At 43.6% G+C, this 11718-nt stretch overlaps 1 pseudogene; it reads right to left on the bottom strand.

The window, feature by feature from the left end:
* Window positions 1-5499: 5499 nt before the first annotated feature.
* On the bottom strand, window positions 5500-9869 carry LOC102021601 (annotated as a pseudogene).
* Window positions 9870-11718: the final 1849 nt, after the last annotated feature.

Below are 11718 nucleotides of genomic sequence, written 5' to 3'. Positions count from 1 at the left end.
CTCTGGACCTTTCTGGTTCTCATTGGCAGGAGCAAGAATGTCCCATTGTATGGCATGTATTCAAAGAGTGTCCCGTTGTATAGCATGTTGTTCAAAGTTTGAATGATTCACACACTTCTGTGGGTGGGCATCTGCAGTCATTGCATGGTGGGCCAATTGTGTCACTGTTTCTCTGTGTCATGATAGATCTCAATTGAGTGGCAGCGGCCTGCCTAAGGGCCAGCGAGCAACAGCACTCGCCGCCACATGGCTCCCCGTGTGCCAGGGGCCCTCCCTCCGGGAGCCCACGAGGCAGGAAGTTAGCCAGCCGGAAGACCAGTGCTCCCCGCCCGAGGCTCCCCGTGCGCCGGGGGCCCTCCCTCCGGGAGCCCACGAGGCAGGAAGCTAGCCAGCCGGAAGACTGGCGCTCCCCGCCCGTGGCTCCCTGTGCGCCAGAAGCCCTCCTTCCGGGGCCTACGAGGCAGGGAGTCTTCCTCAACTTTCTGTAGTCTCTACTGCCCTTTGGCTACATTCATTCAGCTTCATGCACTAATTTCTCAAGGGCACAATGTCTGGCCTCACAGGCTTTCTTCTGAAATCTGGGCAAAAGCCTTCATGACCCCATAACTCTTATATTCTGCATGCCCATAAAACTAGCACCACATGGATGATGCCATAGCTTTGTCACCAGCTAGAGCACTATACAGGCCCTTTTGTGTCATGGCTGCAAGTGTATTTGAGCTGCAAGAGTGTCTGAAAAAATCCTAGGTCACCAATTTCCTACATGTGCTTTAGCCAGAAGAGTGCCCTGAAACTCTCTTCTCAAATCAAAACCTTTTATTTTTCCATCCTAGAGTCTGTAGAAAGAGGAAGCTTGGTGACTACTTCTATACTTTCAAGACTTCCTCTGTACTGTCCCAATGTAGAGTACTTTGCTTCTTTTTAATAATAATCTTTTCAGTAAACAAACTCTCCTCTGATCCAGCTTTGGAGGCCTCAATTTTATTGGAACTTCCTTCTGGACAAATTCATCTTTTGAAATTATTCTGCTAGGTCACTTGCTCCTGACTCTCAATGTAGAGCTGGTTAAATGCCCCCAATGCCAGGAATGGTGCCCCACACCTGTAATCCCAACACTTGGGAGGCTAAGGGAAGAGAACCACCCTGAGTTCAAGACCAGCTTGAACTACATAACATACACTACATAACAAGACCCTGTCTCAAAATAAAACAAAATAAAATAAGATAAGATAATAAAATGAAATAAAGCCCCTAAATTATCCATGCCAGAACTTCAAATTTAAGATGCCATGAAATTTTCTATATCAGATTAATTAGTGTGCTGCCTTTAATCTCAGTTTTCTGCAAAGTATCAGGATGTGATAAAATGTAGACAGGAGCAAATATAGACCTCTCAGCTACTCAATCTACCATGTCTTGAACGGAGGTATGGCGGTGGGGGATGACCAGAGACACTGAGAGTTGAGAGTCTGTGCACTAAAATGTAAAACACCCTTCCTAGAGTCTGAACACCAACAGTATCTGATACCAAATGGAGATCACCTGAGCCTAGTTTTACTATTAGCATTTTCATCAACATGATGTTTTTCTGAGCTCTGACCAGTAAAACCCATCCAGTTTAAAATATTCTAGATCTTCTCGAGCAAGAATCTTCACACATTTCCAAACTCTTTCCATAAATCATTTTGAAAGGCTTCTGAACCACATAGTCAGGTAGCATCAGAGAAACATCTCCCATGCCAAAATACGTTTTCCTCACTTTCCTTGTCACTGAGACGAAATATCTGATATTTGCAACTTGAAGGAAATGCTTATTTTGGCTGACAGTTTGTATGATGGAAAGGTCAGTTGTGGAGGAAATCTACCATGGCATGGCAGTAGAGAAAAAAGAGAGATGAAGGGAGAAGCTTGAAGGATGGTGTTCACTTCAGGTCATGCCCATAGTGATGGCCTCTTCTAAACAGATCTCGCTTGTTAGCAGCAAGTCATCTATTGGGCACCATCCAGTCACCTCTCAAAATCCCCACCTTTGAGTCTGTTGGGCTTTGGGAAGACAACTAGATATAAACAGAACAGGCAGATGGAAACACAATATTTTTAGACAAAAACCAATTTGCCAAACACATATGTCAATATTATGTACCACAAACATATAAAAATGAAAAATAAATTGACAACAAAAAGACTGTGCAGCTTAGAATATAATTTACTGATAATAAATACTTTTTTCTCATTTTCAGAATTCTATTGTTCTGTCCAACAAAGCCAGGGCCTTGAGCATCTGAAATCAGCTCTCCATTATTGAGTGCACACCCGGAAGAGATAAACACATCTCTGATAGGGACCTGGACACTGCAGACAATCTAGATTGAAATCAGGAGAACAGGGGAAGTAGCATGTTGTACAGATCATCAGGTTCAGATAAGTGAAATGAACGTGCAAATCTGAGTGCAGTAGTTTCAGGAATCTTTGGGAAAGGAAGACATGGTGAGTGTAGTCCTTCTGAGAGATGCTTAAGGTTAATTATGAAGTGGTGCCACACTAAGTAGATCAACAATGATAGACTTGAAAATGGAACATTGAGGACAAAACAGAAAACCCTGAGAGTATTAATCAGTGGATGTGGGTGTGAATTCTACACAATGGAAGTGGTCTGAGATTACAGCAAGTTACCTATGGAAAATGATTATAAAATAAATGGTACAGGAAAACATGGTAAAAAATGGGAAAGAAACAGCATATTTCCCTTTTAGTTTGCACCATGAAACAAATTCTTAAAAGGTCTTCACGTGGGTGACCCCCTCCCACCAGAGCCACTCAGCTGTTCACTCATGAAAATGTAACCAGGTCCCTATTGCCTCTCCTGCTGTCCTCAGTGGCCTAGAAATCACTCCGCTGCTGGATCAACCCTGTCCTGCACTGTGGGGGACAGGACCAGAGACACTGAGGGCTGACAGTCTGTGTGGCTGCTTCTGCTCATCACCTGACCTCACTACCCTTCACCCCAGCTACCAAACCTACTTGGCACCAAAACCACAGCCAAAATCTTGTGTCTGTGTGGCCACAAGAGACAGGCTCTTGTGCTGGTGCAAGGTGCAAGCTTTTCTGAAATCTGCAAAACAGGAGGCAAGGAGAAAGGACAGGAGCCAAGGACCTGTGTATTTCATTCAGGAACAGAAAGTTAGCTGCGAAATCAGCCCAGTAGTGTGAGTGCTATGATAGAGGCAGAGACTATGGGGCTCGTGACAAGTGTGAGAAAGGCATTTTGGGTAGAAATTGTTATAACAGTTTTGTGCTCTTCCCTTAATTTTCTACAGTTACACGCATTAAATTTACAACCATGAAGGGTTAAATCAATTCTTTTTTTTTTAGAAGCAAGCATTTTTATTTTCTTCAAATGTAGCAATAATTTTAATCTGTACATATACACAAAACAAACAGTGCCATTACAAAACCTTGAAGGTGACATGCATATTTTAAGGTGCAGCTGGGATAGGGGAGGGTGTTAGTGTCTCCAATTTTCCTTACCAATTTTCTTTTTAGTTCTTTATGCAAAAACACTGAGTCAGGAAACTTCACCTGGAATGCTGAAGTTAAAGGTAAACTTCCTGAAGTCTGCAGGTCTAAATATCACAAACAAAGTGGAAATGACCTCCTAGAGCAGTTCTGTAGGAACTAGAATAATATGGCTGGGCTTTCAAGCCAGAAATGAATGAAATCAGGGATGCGTTTTTTTAAAAAAAAAAAAAAAAAAAAAAACGAAGAGAGAATATTTATAACTGAGTGTCCTATTTCTCTGTCATAGTTGCTACCCATGTGAGCCCTTCCACCAATTTTTTATTCGGTGTAGTTTCTGAATAGATGCTGTTCAATGGAGTTATCTGTAACTAGGGGTGGTGAGATACAGAAAGAAGGACTTGGGGAAATGGCTTCTTCCTTGAAGTCTGAGTCCATATTCCTTGTCCACATTGGTTTTCATGGCCTTTTCTCTGCTGTGCAAGCAGAGGTAGCTGGTGCAGAATGTCAGTGTTGTCATTGTTTATAGGCCCAGGGATGCAGATAAAGGTGAATGGCAGGGATTTACCTTTGCTTCTTCTACAATGCCTTTCTCAAGCTTTCCTGGCCTGCAGTGGAATATCTAGAACTAGAAAGTCAGTTCACTGGCTCCTTTCTCAGAGGCCAGGATGAGATGGGATGTGGCAGAGTGATAAGACACAAAGGGAAAACATGATACCAATTAGCCTCAGAGCAGGATAGAGAAACTTATATTTGTGCTGATGGAAATTCAAATTCCCAAAGTCAGTCTAAGAAAAGAAGCAGATTTTCCTTGAGCACTAATTTCCCTCTGTGCAAGCAGCCCATGAACTTCTGGTCGGTGAGCACAGCCACTCTGGGACAGCACACTGCAGCTCAGCTGGTGGACAGTGCAACTGGCATGAGCCCCAAAGTAAATCCACACATGGTGTCACAGTTACTAATAATGAAATATTACTAGTCAAATGGAACTGCAATTCAACCAATGTTAAATTTCACACACAAATTTAGAAAAATCAAGTGTGATAACAAAAGCATCCAATTAAACAGAAGAAAATAAATGTCTACAAGAAATCAAATGTATTTACAGTAAGATTAAGGGAAAAATAAGCTACTTGAATCATAAATTTAATTTTATTTTAAATAACTTTAGCTACATCACCTGTTAATACAAAAAAGCAGAAAGAACAAGCTGCCTTCCCTCCCCTCAAGATTCAATCAGAAAATTTTATCTACAGTAATTGATAGACATCACTTCTTGTCTTTCACCCATCTCATCAAAAATTATTGCATTTTCCCCCAAACTGATTTTTTTTGGATTCCTTTATGAATATACTCGTTTCTTCCTGTTTCTTGGAGGCATCTTGGTTTAAATTCATCTTTTCAAAAAGGAGAAGGGGGGAATATGTGGAAGCAAAGTAGTCTCTTCAAGCCAACAGATACAGAATTGCTTGAAGAGGCTGATTGTACACACAAGCTCCTGGGGCTAAGGCCCAGAGGGCTACTGGGTTTCGAGGAACGTGACAGTCTTTGGTGGATGGACACAAAGCCCCACAGGGCCCTCCTTCCTGGGCAGGGTCAGGACTAAGCCAGCAAGACAGAGTTTTGTCTTCCCCTTAGAAGTTGTCATTTTGGTTCACCTCTGAAAGCCTTCATCCAGATAAGAAGCCAATAACTGATTACAAAACTAAGAATAATTAAATTTGGCTCTCAAGAAACAGATTGTCCAACTGTTCTGCCTTGTCATTTTTTTCCAGGATCCAAGGCCTTTACAAAGAAAGATACAAAAATACATCTGAATCCCCCAACAAAAGTGAACTTTTTTTTGTTTTTGTTTTTTCCTCCAAATGCTAAGAACTGAAGAATGGCTGCAGATTGAGATATCAAAAATCTCAGAAAAATATATAATATATTTGTATATCTCTGTGTGTCTATTATTTAAATTTCACATTCCTTTAAAAGTGGTTATTCAGTCAGTAGCTGCTGAAGGAGGCTCTTCTGTTGGGCCTGGGGGGTCTGTGGTCCTGGTGTGGGTTTTTGAGATCCCAATGGACCAGGCTGGTTCAGGTAAGAGTCCCCGCCTACAAAATTCACTGTACACTGGATGTCAGAAAATACCTAAACCTGTTGCACTAGAGCATTCCTCTGGTCTGTAGTCACCACAGAGAACTTTTCTGTCTTCTTGTCCTATGTTTCATCTGCTTCTGTTTTGAGAAGGTCAGTGGATGACAGCTGGTTGCAGTAGAGGCCTGTGTGTCTCAGTGCTGGGTCATTTATCTGCTCAGGGCACACAGTGTTCATTCCTGGCATCTGCAAAGAGCTCAGCTGCATCTGGCCCATTGTTGGGTTCATGTTCTGAACATTTGTGTTTCCACCTGCCATTGACATGGTGATGCTCATATTGTTGTACATCCCGGTGGTGCGGGTGTAGGCTGGTTCTGGACAGCTTAACTGAACACATTGTTGCTTCCCATTGCTCTTTGCTCCCAGGCCTTCATGTCTGGTGACTGGTACCTGGAGGGGGGCAAAGCTTGTTGGAGCAGAGAGCACTGAGGAAGAGGGATTGGCATTGGCACCATAGAGCTCCCTGGGCTCAGAGATGGTGCAAAGTCAACCTCACTTTGGGGAACCATTCCTCATCCTGGATACTGGAAGACATTCTGCTGCACTGAGGACTGATTCCAGTGCCAAACTGTCCTCTTATGTTTCCTGCCATGCCTCTGCCCACCATGCTGTTACGGGTGGCCAAGGATGCTTCAGGATTTGCTGCCAGTTGTGAAAATGGGCTGGTAGAAGCAAGTGGAGTTCCTGGATTTGTAGCATAGTTTGGTGGGTAGGGGAATTGCTGTGGAGCACCCTGAGGAAGACGGGTGTTCACCATTTGAACTGGCAGTCCAGATGAGGGAGGGAGGTTGTTCCCAAAGCTTTGCTGTCTCATGAGCATGGCTTATTGCTGTATTAGCTGCCTCTGTCTGTGCTGCTGACTGTACAACTCCCGCTGACACTGTGCCAACATCTGAGCATTCAAGGGTGGCTGAGGTGTGATTTGCTGCTGCATGCCTGATCTCATGTTAATACCAGCTGGAGCATTTGCTGCAAACTTGTTCAAGAGAGTTTGCCCATTTTGGTGTATCAACTGCTGTTTTCCCTGTAATCGCTGTTATAGCTGAAGTCGAAGTTGGTTAGGTGCGGCTGAAGGTCTGTTGAGAGTCTACTTGAGCTGCATGCCTATGCCAGGTGAAAGAGGACCTCAAGGAGGCATTACCTGAACAGGCATTGTTCCCAGAGAAGGCTTCTATCTGACCATGCCTTGAAAAGGGGTGGGGAGACTGGTGGTAGGAGAGGGAGAAGAGTAAGGCTCGGGATAAAGGTTGGGTCTTTCTTCCATCATGAAAGGTGGTATTGCTTGTTGTGGTGGGAATCTCTCTGACAGTACATCTAATCCACCTCCCTGAACAAGTTTGTCAGTTCCCAGTGTTCTGTCTAGTTCAGCAAGCTCAGTTTCATCTTTGCCACTGAGGAAAGACACGAGCTGTTCTAGAAGAGCCTTTTCATCATTTCTTCCTTCCACTGTTGTTGGTGGACAGAGCAGTTCAACTAATTGTGAACTAGTACACTGATCTTCTGGTTTTGTCTGATTTATAGCTGTCACAGCACTGTTTGCCCATGGAATCTGATCACCTATTCCTGGTTGTCCAAGCTGGTTATCAACTGCCTCCAATTCTAGCTCAGGCAATCTATCCAGCCTGGAAGTGGATCTGGAAGTGGTGGACTAAAGTGAGGCTGGCAGGATCTCCAACTTGATGGTTAACCTGGTGGCCGCACCTTCCATCCTGTCTGTCTCACATAAGCCTGGCAGCTGTGCTGCTTTCTCTAGTGTGGGCAGTAACTGATCAAACTGGTCAAGGTCAGCTGTAAACTGGCTCTGGGTCTCCAGTTTAATTTCCTCAGGAGCAGATTTGGTCACTGGGGTTGGGTTTGTATTACAAGGAACCATCTGTTCTTTCTTTTCCACTTTCACCTTTACATCATCCAGGCTCAGGTTTGGAGTTGTTCTTAAGTCTTTCTCATCCTTATCTAAAAGGTAGCACAGGAGCTGATGGTCTTTTGATTCTTTCTTCTTTGAAGCATCCAGTTCTAGTTTTATACTAGGGTTCCCTTGGGCCTGTCCAGTCACTGGCACAGAAGTAGCTGCACTGTCCTTTTTATCAGGCTCCACAGACAGACTGGTGATATCTGAGGGGCTACCCTCTTGTAAGAGCCTGTGCAGAATGTTGTGCTGCTCTGTCAGTGAGCTATGAGAAGAAGGGCAAGTACCTCCTAAGGAGTTAGCAGAGGCTTAGTTGGAAGTGCCCATGCAAGACAGTACATCCTTGCAGCTTGTGTCTATGTCTTCATGCCGTAACCGCTGTGCTGCAGTTGTTGTCAAAAGCTGCACTAGCTTGTGACTGGTTTGAGCGTATTTACTGTCTCTATCTGAGAGACTGCCATTGTTATGCAGAAACCCTGAATCCAAAGGTTTGCCATCACTAGTGCTGTTGTCAGATTGAATCATTTCACTTAAAATGGATGCAATCTCCTTGTCATCTTTGGACTCAGCTTTTGCTGGTTGTAAATTTAATCTACTGGGTGAATTCTGTGAGCTCATCTGCCTGAGCACTGGAGGACTGGCAGAAAAGCCAACAGAGTTACTGGGTCCTTCACTTATGCCCTGTAAATACGTTACTGGGATATTTGAGTAAGATTGGTTACTGCTATTACAGGTACCACTTGTCATGCCAAGTGGGGAGTTTAAAGTTGGAATACTTGGAGGAAATGAATTGTTCAGCATCCTGGCTCTTGCTGCCAAGCCAGAAGTAACCTGTCTCCTTGGAGACATGAACTGCATTAGGGAAATTCCTGTACCTTCCATAGCAGAATTGCTGAGGCTTAAAGATGGACTGCTGCTCTGGGAACTGGCCTGTCCTTAGTTCAAGACAACATTGGCTACAATCTGATTTCCAGGTGAGCATCCAAAACTCCCTTGGTTGTTGCTAGAATTAGTATGACTGCTGCTGCTATGATCTGAGCTCTGTTGGTGGTTTGCTCTGGTGAATACCATGTTGCTGTTGGATGGTGGCAATGTGGATGGACGGGCCACATCATGAGCTGGAGAGATACTTGGATTGACTGAAGGGTTTACTCAGGGATTTGACATTCCAGAATTAGTGTCATCTTTGGGAGAAAGCCCACTGTGTTCCCTGTCGATGATATGATCTCCCATGATGAAAGGCTGCATGTTTGGACTTTGAGGATAACAAAGCTTACACTTGGTGTGGGCACTAAGCATTGTCCCATCATTCAATGTGAATCTCTAGGATGGGCTGGAGGCAGCGCCATGTGTCATCACTTCTTGAAACAGTTGTCTAGCATAAGATGGTTCTTTATCCTGAGGCTGGAAAAAAGCATAAATGCACTTCCTCACTAAATCTTCCCAGCCAGTTCTGCCAGCAGCTCTCAGGGAACTGGTACCGATAGAGATGATTTTACCTGTAGTATCTTGCTTGGTCATAAAGGATTCTATGCCTGTAATTGCTGGAGACTGAGGTAATTGTCATGCAATACAAATAAAACATGACTGGAAACCTTCTCCATCTTCTTGAATTGATTTTGGCTGTGACACAGTGAAACACTGCATTACTTCATATCACTGACAAGCTTCTTGGTTCTCGGTACCTGGCTCATCTGGAGGGTAAATTAGCATTCTGCAGTTAAAAGTACTGCTATTTCAGCATGTTGCCTCTTGAGGCCAAGAAACTCCATTTACAAGTGATTTTGGTAGCAGATCTTGACAAATTCTGCGTGATCCCCCACGTGCAGTGTGCTGTAGATGCTGGTATTCATCAGTTTCTCCTGATTGTAACCCAAGTAGCTGGTCACATTCTCTGACACAAATACAATTCTCCCTTCACGGTTCACAACAAAGAAAAACCCATCCAAAGCCTCCAAAAGAAGAGGTCCCAAGGGTTCTTTTTCTATCACTCCTTGACTACTTGATGAGATATCTGACTGCTGTACATCATCATCAGTTGTTGATTTCTCTTGTTCCATTCTCTTCATTAGCTGTATCTGATCTACTGTTTTCTTCAAAAGCTTGCATTTGTCTGGTTTTACACTCAGGCTGTCAGTGTCATTGATGTTGGTAGACAGTAACTCAGCTAGGTCTTCTAAGTATTTATTTTCTTGTTCCCTGCACCTCTTTTCAGTGCTTGATGCCAGTATGTTACATGGCGATCCTTTTTTCTTATGTGAGTCTGAACTGCAGGATCAGATGAACTGTCCCCGAGGCCACTCATGTTGAAAAACTTCACACCTGGGAGACTTCCTTGTTCATAATGAGTTCCCAAAACAGATCTGGTCAAATTTAGTGCTCCAGGTAGTAGCTTCCAGGGAATGGGGTAATGATATTTCCAGAGATGGGTCTAGTCTCTTCATTCTCTCCTCATTTAAGGCCAATTATATAAACAATTCTTGAACCTGTCTGAAGTAAACATGACAGACATCTTTTAGCCTTTTGTCACAAATGGTTATTCCTCTTTGCTAGCTTCCTAATCTTCTACACCAGGGTAAGCAATCTGCTGTCCCTAGGCTAAACGGGCTCGTGAACTAAAAATGGTCTTTATATTTTTAAATGATTGAAAAAATAAAGTGTTTTATGACTGTGGTGGATTGACAACTGGTTAATCAATTCTTTTAAAATCTCACTGCATTTACAAACACAGGACCTGAATTTTACTTGCTTTCTGAGTTGTATTTCTCATTTTCATTAGCCTCAGGTCAAGCAAGACTGGAAATCTACAATTTTCCCCCACAAAACTCAGCATCATTGAGAGAATTTTGTACTATGAATAGAGAAAGATGTTCCCAGGGGCTGTGGTGATTCTGGATATGGGTTGGGTCCTCTTTCACTTTATCACAAAACAAGAGCACCAGAGAAAAGTCAAGGCTGCATTCCAGGACTAGTGAATCAGATTCCCAGTCTCCCTAGTTTTAGGGCCGTGGCAGAATATTTAATGACTGGGGACAGAAACTTAGTGACACAAGAGACCAAGCCATACATATATTTGCCTATTTGACAATCTCTCTGTCTCTGTCTCTGTCTCTGTCTCTCTGTCTCTCTCTCTTTCTCCTCTTATACTCAGTGTTCTCACTTGTAAGAAGTGTCTCCCACATGGGTGGACACTACATTTCCCCAGGGAGTTCATTTTAATGCACAATCTCAGGTTCCCTGCAGACAGATATGGCCAGGGCCTTGGTATTTTGACATTGCCTCCTAAACAGAGTCACAAGAAAATTGACCAAACCAGTGCTGCTTTAGCATTCAGGTGCATCCCTGAGGAGTTTGGGAAATACAGTTCTAGAAGCTTCTGCCTCAGTGTGTACAGACTGAGATCCCAGGCTGGTGATTCTGTTGTTGAAGCTGGGGGAATCATAGGGTCAGCCATGATTATAGAGGCTCCAATCTCTTCCCAGCTGTGATTTTTTCCCTGGAACCCTCCTGCTTCCCTTCTTTCTTGCATCTGTGACCCAGGAGGCCTGATGTGTGCTGTGTGAGAGACTGAGGCCAAGAAGGGCATTTGCTGGGGCTTTCTAGGAAGTGTGACTTCATGCCTGGCCTTAGGGTAAGAAGAAATTCCCTAGTTGCCTTGGGATTCTCTCCCATTAAATACAGTTCTGTTGCTGCCAGGACCTCTCTTCAGGGTCTCTTCCTGATGACTCACTTTGACCCACTGGTCACTCCTATATAGTGCATGCATTCTTTCCCTATTGTTTGCAGATCTAAGGGCAACCCAGGCCATCCTTGCAGCTGGCTCAAGCCAAGACTCAAGCCAAGGAAAGGATTTTTTAATTATTTTGAATTTAAGATGAAGAAGAAGTATTCATTCTTTTTTTATACATCTAGAAACAAGATTCTTGCTTCAGGCAGGGCATGGTAGCACATGCCTGTAATCCCAGGACCTCAGAGGCTGAAGCAGAAGGATCACTGTGAGTTTGAGGCCACCCTGGGTGACATAGTAAGTTCAAGGCCAATCTGAGCTACATAGTGAGATCCTGTCTCAAAAAAATGTAAAATTAAAGATTCTTAATTCATCCAACATGATATAGCAGATGAACCCAGTGGAAAGGTTCAAATATTCTTTTGAC

Source organism: Chinchilla lanigera, unplaced genomic scaffold (genome assembly GCF_000276665.1).
Source record: "Chinchilla lanigera isolate Chin_1 unplaced genomic scaffold, ChiLan1.0 scaffold00145, whole genome shotgun sequence".
NCBI classification, from domain to species: domain Eukaryota; kingdom Metazoa; phylum Chordata; class Mammalia; order Rodentia; family Chinchillidae; genus Chinchilla; species Chinchilla lanigera.
This window is presented reverse-complemented; position numbering and strand designations above follow the sequence as displayed.